Source organism: Ambystoma mexicanum, chromosome 11 (genome assembly GCF_040938575.1).
Source record: "Ambystoma mexicanum isolate Mex_15411 chromosome 11, UKY_AmexF1_1, whole genome shotgun sequence".
Classification (NCBI taxonomy): Eukaryota; Metazoa; Chordata; class Amphibia; order Caudata; family Ambystomatidae; genus Ambystoma; species Ambystoma mexicanum.
Window position 1 is genome coordinate 109,312,378 of NC_090934.1, and position 23,164 is coordinate 109,335,541.

General features: G+C 44.0%; 1 protein-coding gene across 2 annotated transcripts in view; it reads right to left on the reverse strand.

Moving 5' to 3' along the window:
- Positions 1 to 23,164, reverse strand: part of GRIK3 (glutamate ionotropic receptor kainate type subunit 3) — a 1,124,179-nt gene that overhangs the window by 833,284 nt on the left and 267,731 nt on the right. The gene's annotated exons all lie outside the window — the stretch shown is intronic.

Sequence of the window (23,164 nt, forward strand, 5' to 3'; positions counted from 1 at the left end):
AGGACGTCCAATCCTCTTTAAGTCATGAGGCTCAGAGCACAGCACTGTCCTCACACTAAACGTTGTCATGAACACCTGCCGATGGCACACCTTCCATCTAACCACGCCCAATTGTCCCATACTGTCTAAGCCAGCGGGTCTGCAACCATTTACCCTGAAGATATGTTTGACTACAATTGCCATCAGCCCTACCCAGTATAGTCAATGGTGAGACATCATGGGAGTTGTAGTACAAAACATTGGGAGTGCCAATTAATCGATTCTCCCTTCCTTTCCCTGCAGTTTATTGTTACTCTCCACTCAGGTCACTCTCCACTGCAGGAGCATGTCTCCCACCAGCAATCTCCATCACATGCTTTCTACCGAAAATCGTTAGTGAGCATAACGGGTGCTGCTGCAACTTGTTCTGTCCAAATCCTCTTAATGTTGAATTCATGCATCATCTGGGTCCTGTAATATACAATGCACCATATGCACAATGGCCCTTTTGCCACTATTTGGGTCCTGTAATATGCAATGCACTGTATGCACATTGTCACTTGTGGCACTCTTTGGGTCCTGTAATATACAGTGCACTGTATGCACATTGACACTTTTGGTACTATTTGGGTCATGTAACATACAGTGCACTGTATGCACTTTGACACTTTTGGCACTATTTGGGTCCTGTAATGTGCAATGCACTGTATGCGCATTGGCACTTTTGGTTGTATTTGGGTCCTGTAATATACAATGTACGGTATGCACATTGCCACTTTTGCACTATTTGGGTCCTGTAATGTACAATGCACTGTATGCACATTGACACTTTTGGTACTATTTGGGTCATGTACTATACAATGCATTGTATGCACTTGGCACTTTTGTACATTTTATTGTTGATAATAAGTAGATTGGACTAATTGAGTGATGCTTTCTTGGAGACTGTTTAAACTGCAGGTTCCTGTGATTTCCTTTGATTTTATACTATGTTTAATGTTGTGCTTTTGATGATTTTATGTGTTGGCCTTTAGGGTAAATGACCCAAATAAAGCATGAACGGACGAATTCACGCAGCACATGCAACATGCTGAAATCGGGATTCAGGAAGTCAGTCCTTTCCCTAGTGCATATTTATTTATTTATTTATTTATTTATTTATTTTAATTCTTGTTACGCGCCACATGCCCGTGGGCCTCTGGGCGCACAGAAAACGAAAACAAGACAAACAAACATTAAAACACTGAAACAGAGGAAGTGTGGAAGAGTCATAAGATTGCTCTATGTTAAAAAGGTGTGTCTCTATATCTCTTTTAAAAAGAGGGTAGTTATGAATATGCTTGGCTCACACACGTACACCTATACACAGACACACACACAACAATCAAACACACATAAGTACAATGCACACATTTAGACACAAATATACACACACATGTTCACGCTCACACACACATTAACAACGTTACACACACATTAACAAACTCTCTTTCTCACGCACACTGATGTGCAATGCACACACTTAACCACAAACACACAAATGCACCCATATCAAATAAATGACACCTTTAGAACATGCTTTAAGTACTCCTAAAGTTTGTAAACATTAATTTCATTGCTAGATAAACAGCTCTGAACCAGCACTTCCACTAAAGTATAAACTTGTTTTAGCTTCTAATGGAAACAGCCTTGTTGACTCACCTGCATTTAGCTTTTCAATGCAGAAGCAGTAATAGCTCGCAGAGACCCTGGAACATGCATTATACTAGCAGGTTACAGAGTGCTTTTAGCTAGATTGCGGAACAGTCGCCAGGCACTTTGTTCAAATTTTAAAAAAAGTGAATAGCAGTCTGGAATATTCAACAGGATTGTCCATCTGCTCATCGGTGGTGGTTACCTGCAGAGCCTCTTTCCTTGGAACAGATCATACAAACCCAATGGCCTGCAAAGCATGATGGCAACAGGTGCATTGCTGTTCACCTCTGCTTCCCTGCTACCAAAACTCCACATGCTCCAGTGCAATTCTATTTACGTGAGTGTGTTACTGGTTTCAGGGGTGCACACCCACATCGCCAAATGCCCCATGCGCTTAATCTCCAATCGGGCTACCTGCACCTCAAGCAATTAGGGTGAGCCTCTCAGATTTGAATCAGCTGCCACTCGAATGTGTGCAAGTGAGATGTTCCACTTGGCCTCATCCATCACAATACCAGGGAGGGTAACAAGGCTGTTTGGGTGCCGATCCCCCCTCTTTGATTGATCAGCTCTTCGCGGTGAGACCTGCTGCCTGGCAATACAGTTACCCAAGGGGCCAAACTAACATTCACCAATGGAGAAAGGGGCACAGATTTGCCCTACGCCTGTCAAATGTATAGGACAGATAGCAAGAGATCTGTCAGTAACTGCCATCCCTGCTGGCACCCTAATTGACCTCTAGCCAATGACAGGGGAATAGGATGGGTATGCATATCTAGGAGGTTTTACCCCTTCTTAAGGATTTCCTGGGACCACCTTGCAGTGAAGGAATAATAGTGCTAACAGGACATACAACATATAATCATAATATATAAAAACAGGGACTATACCTAGGAAAGGACAGATAGCCCACAGGAAAAGCCGGGTTGGGGCACTGTAGTTAGACTAGGGTTCATCCAAAGAGCCATGGCAAAGCTCTCATGAGTGCAGTGAGGTGGGCAGCAATAACATGCTCACACTGAAATACATCATACATACTTTATCTGTTTAAAGGTGAGTAACGTATCTGTGTACAGTGAAGGTCAAGGTCAAAGGTAACCCGTCCATATTTCTAGGCTGGAAGCATTCATTATTCGATGATTGCCAAGGATGACACTCTCAGCCAAGCCACGAGTGATTTTAGAGCTTTCCAGAGGTTTATAAAAAAACATGCGTTGTGATGAGGTGAACTGTGTGTGGGGTGAAGAGGCAGCGGGCGAGGCGGCGGGCATTTGATCCCTTGCAGCTCAAGACCAGAGATCGGCTACCAGGTGAGCTGACTGAGTGGAAGAGGATGCTTATTCTGTTACCACTGAATGCCCAATCGGTATCAAGTCTCCAATGCCAACCCTATCCATGGTCAGACCGCAGACCAAACCCACAGTGAACCATACAGATATTACTTGTTTGTTTGTTTGTTTGTTTGTTTATTGAATTTCTAATGCGCCCCAGACCCAGTGGTAACAGGGTGCAGCAAAAAGAATGTGCAAAGCTTACAAGTTACTTAATGGGAATCACAGTGACATAATGGTAAATACAGAGGACATATAGGTAAGTACAGTTGCAAGTAAATACAGAGGTTTACAATAAGAGTTTGGGTAGAAAGAATAGCATATTTACAAAGGCAGACAGGTAAAGTGAGCAATAATGCAGTAGTTACATTTAAAGTTATACTGCAGTTTGGTTGAGAAGGGCGATGTAGCTCTTTCGAAAATGTAAGTAGGGTTGGTCAGCTCTTAACTCATGGGGTAGGGAGTTCCAGAGTTTAGCGGCCTTCACAGGGAAGCTATTACCGCCAATATTAGTAGATTTGAATCTAGGCACCACGAGACAGTTAGCATTGATAGTTCTGGGGGGCCTAATGGAGGATCTTCTCGACATCATCTTCATGCTTCTCTAAGTGACTCCGACTAGAGTTTTCAGGAACGAGGCTCCTGTTAGGGATAGACACTGCTAAAACGTCAATTTCTCAGTGTCCAAGTTCCAGTGGTTGTGAGCTCCAGCAGGTCAACCCTCAGGCAGAAATAACTTGAGAAGTCCATTGACTTGTTGCATGTTCTTTGGAACCACGGGCTAGACTCAAGAATGCTGACCTGAAAAGGGAAGGAAGCCCCCAGACGACCAACCTGCAGCTCAGCCGACAGGAAAGGTCAATTACTGCAGTATGTGACAAAGTCGCACCAGGTCGTTGGCTCAGATTCAAGAAGACATCTCTTCACTTCTGAATTCAACACCATTCTATGCACTGCTACAAAGGTATTTGTTGATGAATTGGGTTAGTTGGTTAGCCTCATGGGAACTCAAAGCAGGTGCCCCCCTCCATTATTGAATACAGTGTTACCTCCCACACATTTTAAAATGGGATAGAGAAGCCCAGAACAGGGCAAATAGAATGGCATAATACATCAGCCCATCATTTGCATATTGAGTAAAAAATAACTATTGCATATAACAGTACATTTTATTTACAATATAATATCTCACAATTCTGACGTTATTGAATCCCCAAAAAACCAAAACAAATCAAACCCCTTAAATGGGATAGGCAATAATACCAGCAAAATGATAAATGTATCAATTGTATATCTCAAGCTTGCAATGACCAAAAGCAAAGTGATGAAACCACAATGCTAATGAACAAATCCTGTCTCCAGTTTGCATAAGCAAACAACAAGGGGGGTCCTGGGAGTCCCTCTGCCAGACATTAATCCTGGTTACGAGAGCCTTACCCAGAGTCTTTTGCTCACTTTCTTTCATACAGGAGAAATATTCAAAACATTTCAGTCTTTGTCCTGCCCTGTGGCAGCCCAGCAAGGAATTGCCAGGGAATTTTCCTCTGAACAAGAGAACCAACCACAACCCCAGACAAGTGTTTTGGACTGGTTGGACCTCATCAGTAGGTTGGAGCTGTGCCTCTCTAAGAATAGTGAGCAAGGGGTCCATGTCTGGATTCCTCTGGTAATTTAGGGTTTTCATAGTCCAAGAGCAAAAAATGCAGTAACGAAACCCCAATGCTAATGAATTAATCACTGATTTCAAAATGCAAAGACATTCAAGAGCACGTTTTTTCAAACAAGATATTCCCCAGTATATCACTTGTAAGCTGCCTGCTTGATAAGTCAAACAGGGCATCCCCTGTGGCTAAGGCTGTGGTCAGCTGCAACAGGAACCTCCAACAGTATTTTCTTGTCCATCCAATCGGCCACCCACCCGCTATGTTTTGCATATCATTAGATACATTCTATGTGGACCCTCCCGGCCCCCAGTCTGTATACTCACTTGTCACTTGATGGACAATTTCTATGGGTCTAATTTATCAAATACACATCTATGGCACAGGGACATCAAAGTCCTGCCCTTCGGAGTGATGTGTGTCAACAATGCACTTGGCTTGGTACAACTCTTCAGTTTTAAGCTTGAGTGAACAGTTTCAATGCTTAGTGATGTACCTGTCGCACACACAATGTCTGCATCTGGTTATCCGGCAGCGGCAAAACGTGTCCAACGTGGCTAACCCCACATTTATCTATGCCCAGAAAAATGTTTCTGGGGCAGGGTGCTCCAAAGCAGTTTTCTATGGCAGCCCACAACGTTATACTTCTGGTGACTACAGCTGTAGTCCTGGTGTCATAGAACAGCTAAATGTGTGTATGTAGAACGGGCAAGGCCCTTTGCACAGTTCATCCACATAGGACTATTATTCCAATCTGTTTTGGGGGATTAAAACGAGATTGCTGGTGCTTTTTGCTGGTTCAATCTACAAGCTATAGAATTCTATGCAGAACTAAGGCTGTTTGCATTATTCATCCATAAATGTAAGTGTACCATAGAATCACACACCTCAATTGGAGGTTGTTCTGCAAAACAAAAGCAACCACAAGTTAATCCAGGTGTCTAGTGCTTTCAGTGCTTTGCAAGGCACTATAATGCTAGTCTCAATACATCCTGTTAGACTGCTCTTTTAGCACATATCACTATATTCTATGAACAGTACAATGTCAGACATATACTAGCTTTCTTATATGAGGGGGTATTCTAGCATGACATGGTATCTTCATATTTTGCTTCCCTACCCTCTAGGGTGCTAACACGTCAGACATTTCTTGGAAAATGGGGCAAGGGTAATGTTAGCAAGCCTCAATTGCAAAGTGGTACTCTTGCAAAATGCAGGCTACCTATCACTGGACAAGACTGAGGTTCCTAACTCTCAATCGCAAAGTGTCAATCATGCAAACATTCTGGCTACCTATCTCTGGGCAGGACTGAGGAGCCCAAGTCTCAATCGCAAAGTGTCCATTATGCAAACATGTTAGCTACTTATCTCTGAGCAAAGCTAAGGTTCCTAAGTATCAATTGCAAAGTGGCACTCACACGGGCATTCTGGCTGCATATCGCTGAGGGGGCACACATTCAAGCTTTGCAGGTCTCTTCCCAAGCAAAAACAAAGCGGTGATGGCTGGAAGTTTTAGAATGAATCGTAACCACTGGCATTGCTCTGGGTCACCCTCCAGACCATCGTTCTTCCCCTGCCAAGCCTTTACAGAAGGGGAAAGACCACATGCGAATCAGGCTTGGCCCCACCCCAAAAGGGGCAGTCCAGCCTGAACTGCTAGGTCACCTCCCTTCTGCACGAGACCACAAGCATCCCCAAACATATTTCGGCCTTGTTGGGCCTCATCAGTGAGGAGTGGCTTGGGTCTCTAGGCCCAGCAGGCACGGGACCCCCGTCTGGGCATACCCGTCCCACTCGGGATAACAAAGCAAAAACCAAGAGGTGATGACTGGAAGGTTTAGAATGAATCTTAACCACTGGCATTGCTCTGGGCAACCCTCCAGACCATCGTTCTTCGCCTGCCAAGCCATTACAGATATGCAAATCAGGCTTGTCCCCACCCCAAAAGGGGCAGTCCCGCCCGAACTGCTAGGTCACATCCCTTCTGCACGAGACCACGAGCATCCCCAAACATGTTTCATCCTTGTTGGGCCTCATCAGTGAGGAGTAGCTTGGGTCTCTTGGCCCAGCAAGCAACCTTTTCAGATGTGGATTGAAGTCAGAATCCAGGCATCGCAGCTACACCGGGATTACCTGGCCACGGCATCAAGCAGCTGGGACTCACATGCGGGCAGTGCCACCACCCAAAATGATGCTCCTGTCTATATCTATATCCTATCCATATCAGATGCACTCTCTCATAGGATCAATGTTTGGCTGCCCGGTCCCGCACTGGGCTTTATGAACGGATGGTCAGTAGCCTCCTGTCCTGAGTATGGGAAAGCTGTGCTCCCTAAACCTGATACATGGCAACCACCTGCCAGTGCCTCCCTGGCAGTCAGCCCTGTAAGGGTACATGTGTCGGGAAAAGATAGTGAAAGTGTGGCATTGACACATATTCATTCAAATAGCACTTAGGACCAGAACTTAGGAATGGGCAAGCCTTAAAGTGCTCGCCTCGAGTCATGGTTTGAGCAGTCCGATAATAACTCTTATAAACAGACCTGACACTTGAGGGTATTCGAAGTAAGTTAAAACATGCTGAGTTTGACTCATTTGTCGTTTGAAAGAGATGAATTCCACTTTAATCCATATGCACCTAATGGCTCGGACCATATTTCAATACATTCAACCTGAAAACGTACCAGCATGAAAATGGCACAAGATATCAAATTAAACAAAATAAGAATAAAATCAAAATAAATGGAAGGAAAACAGAAAATGTGACCAGGGTTCCAGCCTAGCTAGTCGTGTTTATGCAAGACACTGGAAACAGGATGACAATATTTAAAATTATTCAAATTATTTCGAATTTCATTCCCAAAGCGTTTGAATCCTTCAAACAGATTACAACCTGCATTCAGATGTGATGCTGTTTAGCCACCGCTCTATTACACCGTGAATCATTTATCCTGGCTTCCAGAGTGGAAGGTGTGTAGGTGAACCTTTGTGGTGCTCACTTAAGTAATATTGCTAAAAGTAAGCCTGCTTCACTCAGGATAGCAGATACGCGGTTATCTTTCGCATGGCCATTCCTGCCTGTGTCGTCAACACATAGCAGTCAGTACAGAGCACACTAGCCCACATTTTATGTGGAGTGCACAAGAGACTCATGGGCATCATTACAAGGTCCCTGGTCCGGTAAGAATGCCGGAAGAATTGCTGGTAATACCAGCACTGCCATTTTTACTGAACGGGTAAACACAAGTTTGCTGGTGGGGACTCTGATTTATCGGCAGGCCTGACCTGCCAGTAGATCAGGCAGAGAAATGCTGGAATCACCGACACTGTTACTACCGGTGCCTGTAATTCCGGCAATCCGATCCCTGGGAGCCCTATCGGACTCTGTGGAATGGGAACTTACTGCCGTCTCCGCTGCCCGTAACATCCCGGTAGCAAAGGGATATCACGCAGCAGAGATGGTAGGGGCATGTTCCCGGATACCGGGAAACTTGCATCGAACCCCATGCCTCATTCCGAGTAGGGCGATAAGGGATACCGAGCACCGGTAAGGAGACCGGTGCCGGTAATGCCTTACCGACCTACTACGAGTTCCCTTAGCGGGTCCCTCCTTTAACGCCTGGTCTGACAAGGCATTATGGACGGGACCGCTAAGGGAAATCAGAGCCAATAACGGTCTGCAATTTGCGGTACAGTTATTAGCTCCTTCCCCATTCCCAATGAGCCGTACGGGGGCTGAAATGGGAATGGGGAATGGCTTTTTCAATGGGGACTTACTGGTCCTGCAAAGGTCGGCTACACCGGTAAGTCCCCATTGAACGAGACCGGTGCCGGACACATTATTGGTGGCAGTCATGGCGCAAATAGCGCCATGACTACCACCAATCTCGTAATGAGGCCCCATGTCTCTGTCTCTGCACTTCCTGCAATCGCTCGCTCTTTACCAACCTTTTAAATTCAGAGTAGCCGTGGATACAAATCTGAAAGACCTTCTTTTAATTTCATCATATTGAAATATAAAGTTTTGTCGTTTTAGCTATTAAATTCTTGTCTATTTATTTAACCCCTTGTATAGCGCACACCACACCCTTAAGTGTTACTAGGTGTTGTGGTGATTAAGAGGAAGCAATAGAGGTGGTTGGGAGAGCAGGGACTCATAGTAGGATTTACGTCACCAAGGGTCTTATTACAACCTGTGCAGTGTGGCTCAAAACGGCAGTTATTTATTTATTTTTTACCACCGCATTACTGCAACATTACCACACCTCCCAAATATGATTTAGGTGGTGGGATGGAGGAAAATTCTCCAAAGAAATGCTGGAGGTAATTCCGCCATCTTACTGGCAAACAAATGGCAATTTCGGCAGAATTACTGCCTGTGGAAATTCAACTGAAATTCCCATGGAGTCCAATGGACCCCATAAATGTGGACTAACACTGCCAGACCAAGTGGCAGTAGCAATAAATCTGTTTTGTGGTATCTCAGTGGATTTACTGACAAGATAGCACTGTTTACGAAAACTGTAATGAGGCCCAGAGTCTTCACAAGTATCCTTCAAAGAAATAGGGTAGGAGTCTGTCAGATGTGTAGAGGAGGAATACACATCTGTCTGCTGTGAAAAGAGCCAAGAAACCCCTATGGGGTGGAATATATGCTGTAAAAATACCCTGTTGTGTAATGCCATGTATTTTAAGAGAGTATCTGGGGGCCAGGTGACCATAGAGACCTTTTGGTCGCATCTGCCAATGTGCTTCGAACATGGCCCTCTCAGAAGGGATTGGATCGCGAGATGTAAGTATTTTGCCTGGATGTTTGGTTGAATCCTGGGTGTCAGGTATGAGGGAGCAGGGTTGTTGAGACATTTATAGACCATGCCAAGAAGCTTGAAATAGATTAATTTCCTTACAGGAAGGCAATGGAGCTCCCTGAGGAAAAGATAGAATGAGGGGTGTTTCCCTAATGCAGCAATCAGGTGGCCTACCATTTGCTGGACTAAATGAAGGCATTTGAATGAGAAGGGTGATCGGTTGGCATAGAGGGTATTGGTGCATTCTAGACTTTAGTTCACAAGGGAACCAACACATTCTGTATGGTGCTCATAGGAAATGAAGGAGAGGAATGTCTTGAGGGATTGAATTTGGAAGAATCGTGATTTCACCACAGTGTTTATTTGCAAAGTCATGCTAAACCTCAGATTCCAAATAAAACCAGGCATGTTTTACTCTGAACAAAGTTTTGATGGTAGAACCAAAGAAGGAAAGAGGTGGAAGGATATTGATTAGTTGTGTTAGACACTGCTTGAGGCCAAGGAGAAAGATCTTAGTTTTGGTTCCATTGAGCTTCAGAGTGTTAGTGTTCATCCCGCTCTGGGGGAGTGTTAGGGCTTCAGAAAGGTTGGGGAAGCGGTTCTTGTCCGTAAAGAGGTGCACACACATCAGTTTATCCTCTGTGTAGCAATGGAACTAGATGTTCTCTTTGCAGAGAAGATGCATAAGGGATTTCATATAGATGCTGAAAAGGAGGAGTAAGGAATAGAATCTTGAGGAACAAGGTAACAAGGGGAAATAACTTGTGTTGGATCCCTGTACCCGAGGAAGCAGGAGAAAGTCTGTGTTTTCTCTTTGATATCCCATGCACAATTGGAACTGGTTTGAATGTGTCTTGTACAAACATTTCTGGTAGGAAATTGAGATTTGATTAATCGCTCAGCAAAGTGACAATCCAGTGGTAAGTCCTGTTTTTAGTTTATGAATTAAAAAACATGCAATGCTTTAAGAAGCACCTAATCAGACAATCAGTAACCCGAGCCTCTTGAGAGCAACATCATTGTGGATTGATTGAGTGAATTTGGCCTGCCTTTCTACTAAATGTGGAGGCTCTCTAGTCTGCCTCTCCCTTTGTTTGAGATGTTGTTTTGAAATGAGGAACACAACTCACTCAGAGATATGCCTCATCTGAATTTCAGCAGCTGATTGGAATTGTGGGAAATCAATCATACCAATCGCGACAAGGCAGCCAAATCCTATCTGTAAGAATTCAAAGAGTAATTTAGAATACCACATATCCAATATTTGGTATAATTACACAATTTCAGAAGGGAATTCCTCCTGAAAATTCAAACTAACCATCAACTCTTTAGAAAAATGCCTGAAAGTGTCAATGTCCATATCGAAATTCCACAAATGTATACACATTTTCAACTCCTTCAAAGTTTTCCTCTACAACAAAATGAAAGGAATGATACATTTAACAACATTCCAAGGAATTTCTGAAAAAGGGTTATTGGGCAAAACCATCTATGCCTTGTTAGAAAATGTGGTTTCCTATAAACCACAGGGGAGACAACTGATGAAAGCATCCATGTAATGTCTGCCTTATGATGCTATTATAAATAAATATCAATATTTTGATGTCTTCAATCTTGTCCTTAATTCCAGATTCCTCATTCTGCTGAGCATTGCAATAATATTACCCAATATAACATTACCTAATTTACCCACAACAATGGATGAAAGGCTGAGTTGGTGCTTAAAGAATTCAAACCTTTGTCCTTCTAATCCACGTTGAAGGGACGAAAGGCCTTGCCAGATAGACCATCATTAAAACCAGTGCTCTAAAACTTGAACATATATCTCTTGGGAAACTAAGCAGATATGCTACTTTACTGAATTCCTGGGATTTTCCAAAGGATATTTAAGTTCATGATTTTCATAGGACTTGTGGTGGAGCGTTATTGGGCAACCCAATGTAATGATGTCCAATGTATCAACCTCATATTGAAGCAAGGCTGACGCAGTCATGCTGGGACTCAACACTGTGCACTGTAGATTGAACACAGATGTCTAGGGCAAGAGCTAAACCCGCTGATCTGTTTTACTGTATTATATAGTTTTCCAATGTGATATATTTTTCTTTCTATTTAGACAGTGCTCTTATTATAACGTACTTCTATATATTGCTTGAAAATGTATATTTTGTCTGCCTTATCTTTCTGAATATTAGCTGTTACTATACTTACCGCAATTAAGTTAGCTTAGTATTCTCAGCCTCCTACTGGACCTATCGTCGGCCTTCGACTTGGTTGACAACCAAATCCTATAACGTCATCTTGCATCTGCAGCACACTTCTACCAGAAGTCATGACCTGGATTCATTCTTTCCTCTCGGAGAGAACTATGGGAGTGTTTTCATCAATCGCTGCAGCCCACTCATCACCAGTCACGTGCAGAGTCCTGCACCGGTCATGTGTTTCCCCAACCCTGTATAACATATTCACAAAACTCCTTTTCGATTTCGATTTGCTCGTCTCCAAAGGAATATCCTACACCAACTATGCAGATATGATAGGTATGATATGATAGGTTATTTATAATGTGCTTAATAACCAGAGGTTAACCCATGTTGCTCTGTGTCGTCTTGCTTGCTGCTGAGCTATCACACACAGAATCTCCTACACATCACATGCAACTAAAAAACGGATTCCACAAACATACACTCGGTCTATCACATCATCTAGACCTGGATGGCATCCCACTTCTTCTGTCTTAATGACAATAAGACAGAGATTATTCTGGTTGGCTCTCAAACTATACTGGGCAAGTTTGATTTATCCTACAAATCTTTGAAGAACAACATAAAAACCATGTGCTTTTATCTTGACTCCACCCTGACTCTCACACGACAGGTCAATATGATTGCCTCCTCTGCGGTTCACATACCTAAGCTGATTAAAGCAAGTAGACTATTTCTTGACACAGATAGCTGCATCACCATTGCCAAGTCGCTCATCGGCTCGAGACTGGACTACTGCAGCAATGTTCTTCTACCTCCATTAGAACTTTAACAAATTGCAGATTATTCAAAATAATGGCCTCCGGGCGCCCCTTAACATCCCGAAGCATGATCATATTTCAGCAGCGAGAAAAAGAGCACATTGGCTACCCACTCGAGAGCACATCATCTTTAAAACTCTGGCTATCACTCAGAAATACTTCTCAAACACTGCCCCAAAACACCTGCCGCAAAAATGTTCCAAAGCTCAATGATCAAGACCGACCCACACAACCTACTCTCACCTACCCTCAATACCTCGTTCCAGCCGAATGAGGTCAAGGGGGCCAGTTTCCCAGTTATAGCCGCAAAAAACTGGATCAATTTAACACTCTCTCAAAGATATAAACAATCATCTGGGCTGAAAGGAAACGTCTAAAGACTCTACTGTTCTCGGATAACAGACCCCTGTCTAACTACTGTACTTGTACGCTATTTGTCGTGTATGCTGTCATGTATAGCCAGCGTCCTCCTGATGCCATTGGGCTTAGTGAGCTTAACATATGCAAAAATAAATAAATAAATAGGTACATGAATAATGTATTTACAATACGTTTAATAACAGTTAAAGATGAATATATATATATATATATATATATATATATATATATATATATATATATATATATATATATATATATAAAAAAGGAGGAGAGAGGGAAGACTGCACTCTCCGCGGATCCAATCAAGTAAATCAATCCAAGAGGAAAAAAGTGCAGCTCACAAGAGGATATTGGAGAACATATTTAATGGAAACAGCACATGATGTGCAAAACAAACGGCTGGGCAAACAGCAAACAAACAGAGGTAGGACGCCTATAGGCACGACCTGCTTACAACGCGTTTCACGCTCGACTGAATATATATTCAATGAAAAAACTTTGTTAAAGGGACGTTATGGTTAAGTTGCACTAATAAAAACTTATGAAATGTAATGAAAAACTTTGTTAAAGGGACATTATGGTAAAGTTGCACTAATAAAAACCTATGAAATTCAGTAAAAAAAGTGTTGTTAAAAGGACATTATGGTTACAAGTAAAATCTAAAAAAAACTGAAATTCACCAGTTATGGTAAGCTAAGCAACCATAACTCGCGCCACCACCGTGCACTGTTAAGACTAACACCCAGGACATCAAAGATGACATCACAAATATCATTGATGACATCACATCCAGAGTGTTTGCAGGCCTTAGGGGGGTGAAACACCCGATTTTTGGCTTCTTATGGTCATATCCAATCGAATCCTCATCCCCCCACCTCCCCAGAGATTTTTTGTCGAGTTTGACAAGTGAAATGCTGCTTTTTAAAAAAAAGTTTTCACCCGCTGTTCGCGGACCCTAAAAAAGTCAGCGAATCCAAGATGGCGGGTGTTTCAAGAAAAGAGACGCATTTCACGTTTTCTCACCATCCAATCAGCGGACGCGTCCCGGTGTTTGCGGACTACGCAAAAGTCAGTGAATTTTCTGGCCAATTGGAGGCCAGTCCGCGGACAGCACAGCCAATCAGAGGCCAGTCCACGGACCGAACAGGGAAGTGAGTCCGTGGAGCGGGCATAGATATCACTAATTTTTTTTCTTTATATTTTGGTCATTTAAAAAGAAACTACTGGACGGATTTAAACTAAACAAAAAAAAGCACACTTTCGGGACCAAGCTGCCACTCCTACCGCAAATTTGGTGTAAATCCGTCCAACGGTTTGGGCTGTAGGCGTGAGCAAAGTTTTTTCCCATTATGTCTATGGGGAAAAAGGAAATGTTGAGACCCCCCCTATAACTTTGACCCCCCTGGACCAAACCTCACCAAACTCTGCAAATAAATCCAGAGTGGGCCATATACTTTCTTTGCAAAGTGTGGTGAGGATTCGTCCAGGGGGAGCAAAGTTATAAGCCGCCCAAATAGTGCTCTTCCTATCGAAACAGCAACTTAACCATAACTACACGCCTACTACCTTTGTTCATCCGCAAAGCTGGTTTCCCATGGTGTGCAGCTCGATTGATGGGAAATTTAAAAGCCATTTGTTACCAGCCCCCGTTTTGTTTTTCAAAAGCTCTGTAAGGCTTTTAACACAGTTTGAGCTTTGACATATAAATGGCTATAAATTCACTTTTAAATGAATAGGCCAATGTGTTTGCCAGAAGCACGCCAGTACTGCATGACGCCTTGTTTGACACAACAGTTTCTCATTTAACAAAACCCAGAGATGATACAAAATGCACATTTTTTATACTGGTTCACTCGTATCCCACTTTTCTCCCCAGGACAGCTGACAAAAAAGCCCCTTCATTCTCCCGTGCCCCCAAGGAGTGCCAAGGCAGCTAGAAAAAGAAACCCCATCCGTTATTGTGAGTTTTTTTTTTTTTTTTTTAATTTTTTAGCCGGCAGTGGTTTTTTCATTGTGCATTAAATGCCTTAACCCAGTGCATTAACTGCCAGTTAACGCCTGCAGGGGCTTTGCCTGAGGCATTTTAACAAACCCAGGCATGATCAGAGAGCTAATTGTCAACCCTGCCCGAAATCAGAAAACTGTTTTTCTGAAAGTTTGGGTGCTATCATTCCTGTTTTTGGAGAGAATTAATTAATATTTGTTTTTATAGGCAAACAACGAATGGAATCGCAGTGGACACTACCACAGGCCTTGGTGGTCTACATAATAGGGCCAATAACTACAATGGGGGACCTATCCTAAATCAGTGCTATACCAGGTTGTATACTGCAGCAGGGACTGCTACCAAAGGTGCCTACTGTGATACCAACTTTTGCAGAGCACTTGTGCTGTATTTTTGCTTTCTATGTGGGTTTAATGAAGCACAACCCTATGTAGGAAGCTAAGTAGCCCTGTAAACGTAATTTGAGGTTAACAGAGGTTGGTTAAAGGGAAGGGACTTGCATATCATGTACTACAGGGGTAGTATATACCAAGCAGGCCATAAGTAACCATTAAGACCTTCCGTTCCTTCCCTGTAGGAGTGTTGATTTACTCGCTCACTGTAATGTATGCATATAGCCGGTCAAGTGGCACAGCGAGTAGAGCGCTCGCTTTGACATCCGTGCAGAGCCTGCTAACGCAGGTTCGAATCCCTGCGGGGCCACACTCTGCCTTTCATCCTTCCGTGCAGAGCCTGCTAACGCAGGTTCGAATCCCTGCGGGGCCAAACTCAGCCTTTCATCCTTCTGAGCTTGATAAATGAGCACCACACACCGTGGGTAATAATAAGCAGCGCTCAGATACCTGAGGGTTCGTAGTGCTATATAAATGCCAAATTATTATTATTTGTAAGCGGACGGGCTCATTTGAGCTGTGGAAAGAGGAGGCGCTTTTGCGTTTCCTACTTTTACTGGCTTCCCGGGGTGGGCTGCAATGAAAACAGATGTACGGTGACCAGTGCAATTGTCCTAAAATGCAGCCCTTTCTAGGTGGTCAGAATAGTGTGATGGACCTGGCAGACACCCATTTGTTGAGGAAGCAAAGCCACGTGCCTCAGGGATTCTGTGGGACTGTGAGAATGCAGGCATAGTTTGTTGGTGTATTGCAGTCGGTCAGCTTGTGCAAATGGATTTAGGCCACGTGACCTCGTTTTATCCACTGATCTCTCAAACACTGATATCCTTTCGGTGGCTTCTTTTTCTGCAGCTATTTCTTTACCCTACTTAAACACCGGGCCATCCTATTTTCATTTGCAGCTGGTGAAAGTGAATCTAGGTCACATGATTTCTGCCCCGCCCACCCGCCTTTCATTCGGGCATCCAATGTAAAGGGCAGAAGAAGAAAAGAACAATTCCTGTTTGGACTTGGACAGAGAACCTCTGCTCGTCAAACATCAGGAAAACTCACTTGAATATGTGCATTACCCCGCTTTCCCAACAGCCCACACCCACCATCAGCACTTATCGCCAACCGCGCCACTCACCAGCAACATCATGGACATTGCATCACAGCACCTCTATCCTGTACCACAGACCCCACTGGATCTCCATCATAGACCACTACATGAAGTGATGCTGACCAACGCCTGCCCAGCAATCAACCACATGTCAGACATCACCCTCATCACCACACACGAAGTGGCGGGCAAGTTCACTACCAAGAACTTAATGATATCCACCTCAACCCACATCCTAAGTGTCCTCATCCCCAACAATCTGCAAAGAGGCCCTTGCCATAATTCGCAAGGCATCACGGCCAGAGACCCACCTGGAAGTTGCCACCATGTTTTTTTTTTTTTAGTTTATCTCTCCTGCTACTTCCCACTCCTCACCGCAACAGACACAGTCACCTTTCAATGCACCTAATGACCATCCAACCCCAACAACTCCATCATCAGAGACTTCACAAACTTGGTTAGCACCATGTCTCTAACGCACACTAACAACATCTTCCTCTATGATGTCAACATCCCTGGCAACCTAATATTCAAAAACAGGAAAGACTATATCCACTGCCTTCCAGACCCTCTGAACGTTGCAGGGATATTAAAGACTCAATTAACAGGAAAGACAATATCTTCAACCTTGGCTTGGCACCATTGTTCCTTCCTGTGGAACATGGAGCCCTTCATCCCAGGAAACAACTTCACATCTGATGTCTAACCCTTGGTCCTCTCCTACCTGGATGGTTGTGATGACTTCCTGCATGGCCTTCCACTGAACCTCGTTCCCTTGAGATTTGTCCTACATGCTGTAGCATAACTCATCAAAACACTCTGCAAACTTTACCACATTACACAGGCCCTCATTGAACTGCACTGATTCCCCCTGAAAGTACATATCGCCTTCATATCCACAAGGCTGCCACCCACAAGTCTACAAGCGACCTCACTGAGAATCTCAGCATCTTCAAAGGCCTATGATCAACTAGAAGCAAGAACATGTGCAAACTTGAACTCTGGAAGTGCAGGAAGGAAAGAACATGAAGACAGGTGTTCTCTTTCTGTGACCTCATACTCTGGAATCTCCTCTCTGTCAACATCAAACTCACCCCCCATATCTGAGGTTCAAGAAGGACCTCAAGACTGTCCTCTGTCCTCTAAACATAGGTCCACACACTCTCCACTACCCACCTAACCTGAGAGTGGGAATTAATCTCTGCCATGTTTCCTTCACTCTTCTCGGGTACGATTTTGGAATCTGAATTTGGCTTCTCATGCCCCATCCTTGATTTCCCTGTTCTGGTTTTCCTTGCCCCTCATTACAGCTGGTCTATCCAGGCCTGCCTCACCTCACTCCCACTGTGCACCCATAGTCACCCTGATTGATCTGTGTTGGGAGACACATGACCAGAGTAGCCACAATATTGAATTTAGATGCATTTTGAGAGTAGCCACTGTATTGAATTTAACAGGATCTTGAGAATAACCACTGTATTGAATCTAGATGCATTTTGAGGGTAGCCACTGTGTTGAGTCTAGATGCATAATGATAGTAGCCACTGTATTGAATTTAGATGCATTTTTGAGTGTAGACACTTCATTGAATTTAGATGCATTTTGAGAGTAGCCACTGTATTGAATTTAGATGCATTTTTGGGGTAGCCACTGTACTGACCGTAGGTGCATGTTGGAGGGTAGCCCCTGTATTTAATCTGAATTATGAGGATAGGTACTGTATTGAATTTAGATGCATTTTTGTGAGTAGTCACTGTATTGTACTTAAGCACTACTAATCATCCCTGCTCCTCGCTCCGCTCCTGCCTACCTCCCACATACCACACATGCCGACATGGGCTAGCCTTACTGCACACAAACTCACAAGCCACACATCCAGCACAAGAACAAACTGCCACAAACAACCCAAACAGTGGACGTTGCCCCTCTAGACACAAAGACCCCAGTGCACACAACCAAAGCACACTCAGAAAGCCAACAAGCACATATGCAATTTTCTCCTGGTTCTACAAGCACCAACAGAAGAGCACAACATCTAACCTATCCTTCTTCTCTCACTAAACTATCCCCCTCACCCACTTTCTCACAGAGCCATGTGATCACCTGGAGACCATGCAAATGGTAGCGGAGTGCAGTACGAGTCAACATAACACAACACTTTTTTCTTGTAAATCCATTGTGCATCCATTCTGCCAAATTGCCGGAACACCCCCCGCCCTGTTGTTAACTCCTGCTCCCCTGTACTGATCCCTTACAATCTGCTTCCCTCTTTGCATACTTGCACCTATGTCTGTTGCATCCCAAAGCTACCTCTGTGATCAAGGAATATCCTAATAATGGTAATAATAATTGGCATACATAACCATTCGAAATGGCTATGTCACTGTGCTATGACATGTGTCCTGTCTGGAAAACAGAATCTGCGTGTGCACAAACCCAGCAATGCAATGCCAAAATGCAAACAACCCATGTTAGAATTCCGTTGGGCAACAATGTTGCCCCAAATGTACCCATACAGTATGCCTAGCAATCTGACTCAGTACTTGTTCCCCAATTTGGAGTCCTATTAGACTCCATTGGGGACATGTGATAATACTACCACCATGTATGTATTAGTGTGGTGGTAATGGGCACCAAAGAAATGCATCCATGCTTTCCAGTTTTGGTTCGCAACACCTATAATTAGACATAGGGCCTCATTACAACTCTGGCGTTATCTGTGCCCTTATTAAGGGCACGGCTGCCGCCGGAGTTGCCTTTTTTCCGGCACCCGCGAATGGGCAAGAACCGGGTCATGCCGTGCTTGGCGGACCCGTTAATTGCCCATTTGCGGGTGCCGGGATCAAGGGCCTGCCGATCCCCATTCCGCCCCATAGGGATGGGGAGGTCGGATGCACCGGCACATACAGAGTTGTGCCGTTGCATCTGACGTTCACTGCTCACAGGTGCCGTTACACCCGCCAGGAGAAACCTGGTGGGTGAAACGGCACCCGCGAGCAGAGCACGTACTATGGTGATCCGTGAATTACGGTACCGGCATGATTACCGGTACCGTAGTTCCCGGACCGCCATGCTTGTAATGAGGCCCATATTGTTAAAACCGACAGTGTTTCCAAATGCCTCCTCTTTCAAGGCTATCACCAGTGTTTGCAATGCAGATCTGTACTCCCCTGATAATCTCTTTCCTACCTGGTGGGGGAGAGGGCGGGGGCGGCAGAGATCGTGGACTCCATCCTCTTGACCGTCTACTCATATCAGGATCAGCCAGTGTGTTCTTTGGGTCCCCAGTTGCCATCATGCTGGCTCTGTTTTCATGCACCTCCAAAGTAGACAGCATTTCTAAACAGATTAGCCTGACCTACGAAAACCCCTGTGATAATGTTCAGCGAGGGCTGAGAAAAACTGGCTTCAGACTGTCACTTTCAATGCATTCTTAAAACTAAAAGAATATTGTGTTTTTTTTTCCCTCCACCACAAAGCAGTGACATACAGTCTCCAGGGGTCGAGTTTACCTCTCCTCCCGCACCGTAGCCTGGAGGCAACATGGCTGTCATGCACTAATGGTCGGATGCGGCCCTGTAATTGAAATTGTTTGCATCTAATGCCGGGATCCTACAAGCACATTTAATTACTCAAAAGAGAATGCAGGCAGCAATAATGCGACAAAATTCATCTTTGCAAGCCAAGGCAAATGACAGACCTAAGGCGGCGTCTGAGCAGATTGCAAAGCAGACCTAGGACCAATTGCGCAAACTGCTTTTTAAACATGACTGCCTAGTGATTATAAATATTTGAGTGCTGTTGGAAATCAAAACACGCGAAGAGGATTCCCAGTTTTGCAGCTTCGACTGCATGTGGCGCCTGTTTGCAAATTGTTTTTGCAAAATGGTCTTCTCTTTGCAAAAGGAGTCAGTACACAAAACAGTGAAACAAGTATTTAAGGTTAATGGGACGGCACACCAATGGGGACGGCTGAGCCTAAAGGTGCTGGGGTCTTAAAGCTTCTTCCCCCCCCAATATTGCAAAGCTTGAGAAAACAAATAAAAGGACCGATAAATGGTTTATAGCATGCTTGCTACTCTTGGGGTGGGGGGCGGGGATAGCATTGGACATATATATACGTAAAAGATAATACATAAATATTAGTATTATTACTGATACTAAATTTTTTTGTTCCACTGTTGAATGTGTTTAATTGTATTAATAAGTAATACACATGATTAAAAAAATCTGACAAAAATACATCTGTGTTAAATTATTCAATACAATTCCACACGTGATTATCTATTCAGGGATCTGCAACACCCCACATCTTTTGAACTACAAATGTCATTAACCATAGCCAACATAGTCAATGATAATGGATCCTTGAAAGTTGTAGTTCAGAACACTGGAAAGCCACAGGTTGCAGATCCATGATTGAACAAAACATTTAGGATCAGTAATAATGTAAATTAAATAAAACATCCAATAAGGGTTATGATTAGTCCCAGAAATAGCTGTAGGTCTTCTGCTGTCCATAAGATGTTAACAAGTCCAAGACCCAGTAAACCTAACCTGCAAGTTCACATTCAACCAGCAACATCATCTCCCAAGAAGCATTTAGTCAGTAAGTGGCGTCACCTCCAGCTAAAATGGACCCTGACTACGTAGAACCCTCAAGACTCCCGACATCATGACCCTGGCAGTCAAATAAGAAGGAGGTTATCATGCCTGGCCTTGTGAGACAGCCAGGCAACCTTGAAAAAGATGGCAGCATCCACTCAAATAGCCAGTTTGTGGCCAATCTTCTTGCTGAATCTTGAGAATCTCTGTTGGTCCTGCCCACATAGTGAGCAGACTAGTCAGGACTGTATGGCAGGACCGTAAAACCCTCAGGCGTGCGGATCATAACTGTGTTACCTGCTGATGTCACCACCACGGATCGCTGAGCCATCAGACCTCCAGCACCCTCATCCCTTCCTCCTTGTGCCTCAAAAGGGAGGCAAGTCTAAGGATTGAACCATCTGACAAAGGAGATCCTTGCTGGCAGCACGGCAGGGATTATACGTTTGCCTCCATGCGCTGCCTTCAGTGGAAGATTTAAGGAAAAAGGCCAGAGGCCCCCCAGGTGGGAGGGACCTGGAGGCGGAGCCTAGAGTGGGTGGGATTGCCCAATGAGGAACTTAGGGACTAATGCTATTTTTTTAAAGTTGTGTTTTTAAAATGTTGTCTGTGTTTTGGGGGTCTGCATCTAGCTAGAGACATCTCGGCCCCCTCAACAGGTTTTGCGGTCAATGGTGGTGATATTGAAAGATCAAGCCTGAAGCTAATGTTAGAAATGATAGATGATAGGGTTTGAGGCAATGGGCAATAACATGGGCAACGGTAAGGGACATTACAGGAGCTGTTATTACTGGATAATTATTACTGCATGCAGAACCTTTTTGTGCATGTCCATGGTGTTCTTACTCCCACACAATTGAAATGTCATTGAGCATCACAAACTTAACTTTTAATCTCAAAACCTGTTTTGTGGGTGCCTCTTGTGGCACTTGAAAGACTGCTTAACTCCAACCCACCACCTCCATACTTCCTCCAGATCCATAGGGCCCAGCTGCAGGGTAGCAGATGTAAATGGGGAGGAAATAAGGGCAGGATAATGAGGGAGAAAAGTAGAGAAGGGACAGGTAACATGAACACTGGTGGAACAGGAGATTGGAGAATGAAGGCCCGTAGAAGCGTGAGGGAGAGATTAAGAGTGAGGGGGAAAACGGAGGGTAAAGTGATTGAACGGAGCCAGGTCAGTCTAAAAGGGTGAATGGGTACAGAGAATGAATGAGGGCAGGAGAATGTGGCAATAGTTAATAAAGCACAAAAGTGAGGGTAATGCAGGGTGAAGAGGATTAAATGACATGGAAACAGAGAACAGGCGGTTCAGGAATGTAAGGAGAATGGGGAATAATGGAGGTCTAAAGATTCAGGGAGAAATTAACAGCGAGGGAGGGCAAGAGAAAGGGAAAGAAGGGAGACATGTGTGAGGAATGGGCAGTGGAGGGGCAGCAACTGGTGTGACGCAGGTAAACGAGGGAGGGAATCATTGAGTGAAAGAAGGCAGGTGAGTATGCAAATCTCTATAACAAAAATCCCTTGGCAGGAATGGAGAAAGAAAGGGTGAGAGGAGGGTTAAGGGAATGAGGATGACATAGTGTTAATAAAAGACAGAGTGGCATCGTAGAGAGGAAACAGCTAGTAAGTAATACAAGTGGGTAACATGACTGCTGTATGCAGGAATATGGAAGCAGGAGGGAAATGAGAAAAAGGGGAGCATGTTTGTGATGCGAGGTGAGCAATGTCACTGGGTCGAGTAAGATCATTGTCTTGTTCCCTCTTGTTCCCCTCCTCCGCCTCACAGCGCCTTGAAACACTTGTGTATATGCATGATATAAATAAAATATCATATATCATATACACAGTGACATCTGCAATAGATCAATGAACAGGTAAATAATTAAAAGACAGCCATTTAGATAAGAACGCATGCTCCAACAGCACCCCCAGTTTCAGCTTGTGTCAACCTCATTTCAACAAACCGATTAGACGTTTACGAGCCAGACACAGGGGCACCTGGATAAGGACACTTGTCCCTTAAAAGGTGGGATTGGTGGGTGATAATAAATGGGAGTGGAGTAGAACGCTGCATGCTGTGTAAAATAATGGCTCAAGCAGATTACCTTATATTCAATTTTCCTTTACTTTGAATACCGTTTTCAAAACCAAATGATATTGTTTTTAGGTCCACATTC